The sequence below is a fragment of the Canis lupus genome, chromosome 18 (assembly GCF_048164855.1).
Source record: "Canis lupus baileyi chromosome 18, mCanLup2.hap1, whole genome shotgun sequence".
NCBI lineage: Eukaryota > Metazoa > Chordata > Mammalia > Carnivora > Canidae > Canis > Canis lupus.
Window position 1 is genome coordinate 17,908,585 of NC_132855.1, and position 6,890 is coordinate 17,915,474.

The window sequence follows — 6,890 nt, forward strand, 5'->3', positions numbered from 1 at the left end:
AGCAGGGGGTGCCTGGCTGGCTAAGTTAGTAGAGCAGGGGACTCTTGATCTCAGGGTTGTGAATTCGAGCCCCACACTGGGTGTAGAGATTACCTAAAACTTAAAAAAAAAAAAAAAAAAAAGGCATCTATATATGAATGAAACTATATAAAAATTTAAATAAGGACTGTCATTAAAGTATTGTATTGATGTCAATTTCTTGGTTTTGATAATGAACTATGCTTATACAAGAAATCGCCACTGAGGCACCTGGGGAATGCTGGGTGAAGGTACACCACAATTCTTGGTACTATTTTTTGTAATTCCTTGGGAGTATAAAATTATTTTAGGGGTGCCTGGGTGGCTCAGACAATTAAGTATCTCCCTTTGGCTCAGTTCATGATTCCGGGGTCCTAGGATCGAGCCCAGCATTGGGTTCCTTGCTTGTCAGGGAGACTGCTTCTCTTTCTCCTTCTGCCCCTCACCCCCACTCATCGCTCTCTCACTCTCTCTACTAAATAAAACCTTTAAAAAATTATTTTAAAATACAGCCAAAAAACTGATGGAGAGGCTTCTAAAGTACAATCCCGATTCTAAATAGTTTTAGTTTTCCCTAAAACTGTTTACCTAGATCAATGAGATGTGAAAGATTTTAAATCTGCCTCACTGGTGGATCCACCTAAACCCTGTTTCACACTTTCCTGTTTATCTTTCCTTTTACTTCCCTCCTCTTCCATCTTCAGAACTACCCATATTCAAAGTCCCTTAAAATTATGAAGAGGTCCCTCATATTTGCTAATGTGTCAACCTCTGACCCCTGTTATATTCAAATCTTTGTGTCATTGTTAAGGACTTCCCAAAACCAGTCTTGACCCATATACTCCAAACCTTCTTGACCACTATCTAGCAGTATTTCTTTTGATGGGTCAGGGGATGTGGAAGTTTGATATTATCAACAAAAAGGTCTCTGTAAAAATGTCCCATTCTAGCCCCAAAGAGGAAGAACTAGAAGCCTCTGAGTGATTATAAAGGAGATCCAAGGGAAACTGAATCCAATGGTTCCTTTAGCCTAACAAGGTGAATTCTTTTTCTTTTTCTTTTTTTTTAAGATTTTATTTTTAAGTAATCTCTACACACAACGTGGAGCTCAAACTCACAACTCTAAGATCAAGAGTCATGCATCTATTCACTGAACCAGCCAGGGGCCTCCCAGGTGAATTATTTCTGATGCAAGCACAGAAAAAAAAAAAAAACAACCCTTTCAAAGTGACACAGGTTGCACTGTAAATCCTGCAACAGTTTCTATAATTATAAAAGTATATTTTTCAGAATTAAAAAATTATCAGGTGGTAGGTTAACTTTGCCCCTGTCTGATCTGCCTACAGCTGACCCCTTCTCATTTCCTCTCTCTCTCCCTTCTCCTTCCCCTTCTCTTGGAAAGACTTTGGGAATAAACAATCAAAAATGGATCAAAAAGTATTCTGTTATTCAGATATTCATGCAGTCCAGGTACAATTCAATTTTTTTTAAAGCCTCAAGCTTTACACATAATGGCTCCTTAAATTTCTCTTGCTAAAATACAGGAGGAAAACTGTTTGAATAATGATCTTGGTTACTAGGTTATCAGATCCAAAAAGTAGGAAAGTTAAAACTTTTGACATGGTATGAATTTTTGGTTTATGAATATAGATGTTCATTGTATATCAGAAAGTCTTTAAAAGATGCAAAATGTATAGCAATGGAGAAAAAATTAGGTTTATGTTTTCTAGTTCTGTGTTTAGAGGAAACAGAATGTGTTATTTTGGTTAAGGTAGTAATAATATGTTTGAGACTAACCTAGAGTACAGTTATAAAACAATATATCTAATACATATGAGATAATAGTTGTGGTTTATCTATGTTAAGGGAACTGTTAATTTTATTAAGATGGTAAATTCAATATACTACATACGTTTATCTAATATGCTCATCAAGGTAACTGTATTTTAAAGCAGAATTATAATTGTAAATTGACTATATATTTACAAGCACTTAAATATTTGGGAGGGCTTGAGAAAGGTACATTAATGAAAGGCACACAAACTCTTCACTGCAAATCATTACTTGCTATAACAAGTCATATTAAAATTAGAGTTTTATTTCTGTAAAATGACCCAACTCATTCTGTACAGATAGAGCTTCTTTCTATTTTTTAAAAGATTTATTTATTTGTTTGAGACACACACACACACACACACACACACACACACACACACACAGCACAAGTGGGAGGGGTGAAGGGAGAGGGAGAAAGAATCTCAAGGATACCCTGTACTGAGCCCAGGGCTGGTCTCAGGGCTGGATCCCAGGACCCCGAGATCCTGATCTGAGCTGAAACCAGGAGTTGGAGGCTCTTAATGGACTACACCACCCAGGTGCCCCTAGGATTTCTTTTTAAATGTACTGCGAAATCTCTGTACTTATGTATACTCATAAATTATTTTCACACGAAGTTCCTTATTTTTGAAAGAAATGAGATTTCTTATCATCACTCACTGCTGCTGCTTTTACATTTTCAACTTGTAAAAATGTCCTGCATTTAAACTGGTGCAGCCACTCTGGAAAATAGTATGGAGTTTCGCAAAAAATTAAAAATAGGGTGTCTCAGTCAGTTGAGTATCTGACTCTTGATTTTTGCTCAGGTTGTGATCTCGAGGTCATGAGAGCAAGCCTTGCATTAGGCTCTGCACTCAGCACAGAATCTGCTTGGGATTCTCTCTTTCCTTCTTCCTTTGCCCCTCCCCCTGCTTGTGCTTCCTCTCTAAAAAAATTTTTTCAAAAAAAAAAAAAAAAGTTTAGAACTACCCTGTGATCCCAGAGGATACAAAAATACAGATTCGAAGGGGTACATGCACCCAATTGTTCACAGCAGTGTTATCAACAATAGCCAAATTATGGAAACAGCCCAAGTGTCCATCACCTGATAAAGAAGATATGGTATATGTATGTGTGTATACATACACACACACACACACACACTGGAATATTGTATCAGTCAACAAAATAATGAAATCTTGCCATCTGCAATGATGAGCTACAGTATTATGCTATGTGAAACATCAGACAGAGTAAGACAAATACCATATGATTTCACTCAGATGCGAAATTTAAGAAATAAAACAAATGAACAGGGCAGCCCGGGTGGCTCAGCGGTTTAGTGCTGCCTTCAGCGCAGGGCATGATCCTGGAGTCCCGGGATCAAGTCCCATGTCAGGCTCCCTGTGTGGAGCCTGCTCCTCCCTCTGCCTGTGTCTCTGCTTCTCTCTTTCTCTCTCTGTGTCTCTCATGAATAAATAACATCTTTAAAAAAATTTTAAAAATGAACACTGGAGGAAAAAAAGAGGCAAACCAAGAAACACTCTTAACTACAGAGAACAAACTGATGGTTGCTAGAAGGGAGTGGGGGGGGGTAGGCTAATGGGTGATGGGTATTAAAGAGTCAACTTGTGCTGAGCACTGGGAGTTTTAAGTCATGAATCACTGAATTCTACACCTGAAACCAGTATTACACTGTTTACTAGCTGGAGTTTTCTTTTTCTTTTTATTATTTTAAAGATTTTATTTATTTATTCATGAGAGACACAGAATAAGAGGCAGAGACACAGGCAAAGGGAGAAACAGGCTCCTCAAGACCTGAGCCAAAGGCAGATGCTCAACGACTGAGCCACCCAGATGCTTTCATTTTTTAAAAGATTTATTTATTTTAGAGTGAGAGAGCATGTAGGCAAATGGTGGGGGGGCAGAGAAGACAGAGGGAGAGGGAAAGATTCCTCAAGATGACTCCCCATAGAGCATGGAGCCTGATGCAGGGCTTGATCCCAGAACCCTGACTGAGATCATGACCTGAGCCAAAATCAAGAGCCAGCCACTTAACTAACTGTGCCACCCAGGTGCCCCTAACTAGCTGGAATTTAAATTAAAACCTTGGAAGAGGGCAGCCCCAGTGGCTCAGTGGTTTAGCGTTGCCTTCAGCCCAGGGCGTGATCCTGGAGACTGGGGATCGAGTCCCATGTTTGGCTCCCTGCATGGAGTCTGCTTCTCCCTCTGCCTGTGTCTCTCACGAATAAATAAATAAAATCTTTAAAAAAAAGAAAAAAAAAAACTTGGAAGAGATGCTTTTTATGTTTATATTGTCTCCGTATCAACTCTTCTTTGTCTTCTCCATCTAGAGAACAGTAAAACTACCAATGAGTCTTTTACAACTAAATGTTCTGGGGCACCAGGGTGGCTCAGGTTGAGCAGCCAACTCTTGATTTCGGCTCATGTCATGATCTCCAGGTAATGGGACTGAGCTTCATGTCAGGCTCCATGCTCAGCATGGTGTAAGCTTGTCCTTATCCAACTCTGCTCCTCCCCTCTCTCTAAAATAAATTAATAAAATCTTTAAAAAGAAAATTTCTTTGGATATCCTGGAACTGCACGAGGTAACCTGTGATTTGCTTCTTCATCTTATAAAAGGAATATAGAATGAAGTTTAGTACTTCAAATTTTAACACACTTGAAACTATTATGAACACTCTTTTTAGTTTTCCAAACACAGGCTAAAAGGACAAAACCTGAAAAAATCCTAAGAGAAATTTTTAAAAGTGATACAATATTAGAGACAAAGTACCTTTGAATCTTGATGTAACAGGCCTTTCCAGGAGATCCTGAGCTCTTGAATTCTAAAAATCCTCTAGGAGATGATCTTCAATAAAGTTGGCTAACTCAAGACTCTCAGATCCAAGCGATGATGGCACAAAGCAGACAACTTCCACCCAGCATGGCAGAACAAGATGAATTTTCTGATATTTTTATTTATTTATTTTTGCTTTACTGCAAATCATACTTACTACTGTACTTTGGTGCCCTCTAGCATCCACCTCGTGGTTTCACAGAATGCTTTTACGTATTCTCACCGTTGTACTTCCATTATCCCATCTTCCTTGTGACCTTATGTAAGGTAAAACTCATGTGTTTTTTCTCTGTCCATAGCTACTGCTTTAAATCTAATGGACTGCCAGATTATTTTCATTCCTGTCCTGAACTCACTGACAAAAATAACTGAACAGTTGTTACTTTTTATATACCTCAGGTCCCTTCTGATATTTTAGTTTTTCTCATACTTATTAATCCCAACCTCCAGCCTTTTAAAAACATGAACCTAATCTCACCTCAACAAAGTACTTCTGTTGAAATCATTATAGTATAGACATAAATTCATTAGAAGTGGGTACAAATCCTGGGGCTATCCTGTGGCAATGGTCAGTATGTTCTCCTCAGAGACTTTCCAGCTTGATTTGGAAGAACTCGATTTTCACTTAGGGAATCTACCTGCCTTAGGGGACAAGCAGTTGTCCCTAATGTGATAAATTTTATTTACACTCCCAGTACAGTCTACCCTCAATATTTAAGCCAATCTTGTTTTCACCATTCTTTTCAACCAACATATCACAATTTGCTGGATACAGCTAAAGCAGGGCATTGAGGAAAATTCAGAGTCTTTTATACACAGTCTTTCAGAAAATAACAAAGGAACATTTCTCAATTCTTTTAATGAGCCCTCCACTGTGATACCAAAACCAAAGATGCTGCAAGAAAACTACAGATCAATATCTCTCATGAATATAGATACAAACAAATCCTTAAAACATTAGCAAACTGAATCGAAATATATAAAATTGTGGTTTAACATTCGAAAATCAATGAAATTCATTATATTAGATTTCAAAAAGAAAAACTGTATGATTATTTCAGTAGATAAAAAGCATTTGACAAAATTCAATATCCATTCATGATAAATCCTTTTGGGAAATAGAACAAAAGGCAGCTTCCTCATTATTATAAAGGGTATCTACAAAACCACTACAACTAACAAACTTTATAGCGAAAGACTGAATGCTTTCCCTTTAAGTTCAAGAACAAGCAAGGTTCTCAGCTTTTAGGGCTTCCATTCAAATCATACTGGAGACCCTAGCCAATGTAATAAGAGAAAAGCAAAGAAGGGAGAAGGAAGGGAGAGAAGAGCAAAAAATAAAGAAAACAGGAAGTAAGTAAAATACAGACAGGTTAGAAAGGAAGAAATAATTTCTATTTGTGGACACAGTATGATTGTATATACAGAAAACTGCAAAGAATCTACAAAAAAGCTACTATGGTGAGTTTAAGATCAGAGGATACAAAGTCAGTGTACAAAAATAGTTTTTACATAATAGCAGTAAGAACTTTTAGAACATTATCATTTTTAGTAACACTAAAAATATGAAATATGTAGGTATAAACCTATCAAATTATATGCAAAATCTATATACTGAAAATTATAAATTACTGAAGAGATCTTAAAAAACTCAACTAAATGGAGAGATACTGTGTTCAGTTGCTAGAAAAGTCAATACTATTAGACTGTAACAACTGACCTATAGATTCAATTCAATCCCAATGAAAATTCTAAGGGTTTTTGTAGTTATTGACAGGCTGATTCTAAAATTTATATGGAATAGCAAAGGAACTAGGAAAACTAAAATATTTTTTGGGGGAGAAAAGAGCTTGGAGGACTCACACTACCTAATCTCAAGTGTTACTACAAAGCAGTAATCAGCGTAGTGTTAGGGAAGAGCAGAAACAGAAGCAGAATAGATAATCCAGAAATAAACCCATGTATGAATAATGGATTTTTGATAAAGTATAGAGGTAACTGGAGAAAGAACAGTCTTTATAGCCAAGCAGAGTTAGAAAAATTGGACATATGTAGGTTAAAAAAAAGAAAAAAAAAGGACCTCAACTCATACTTGGCATGTTAAAAAAGTGAACTGGAGATAGGTCACAGACTAAACGTAACACCTAATTCTTCTAGAACACCGGTCAGCAAACTAAGGCTCATGGGCCAAATCTGA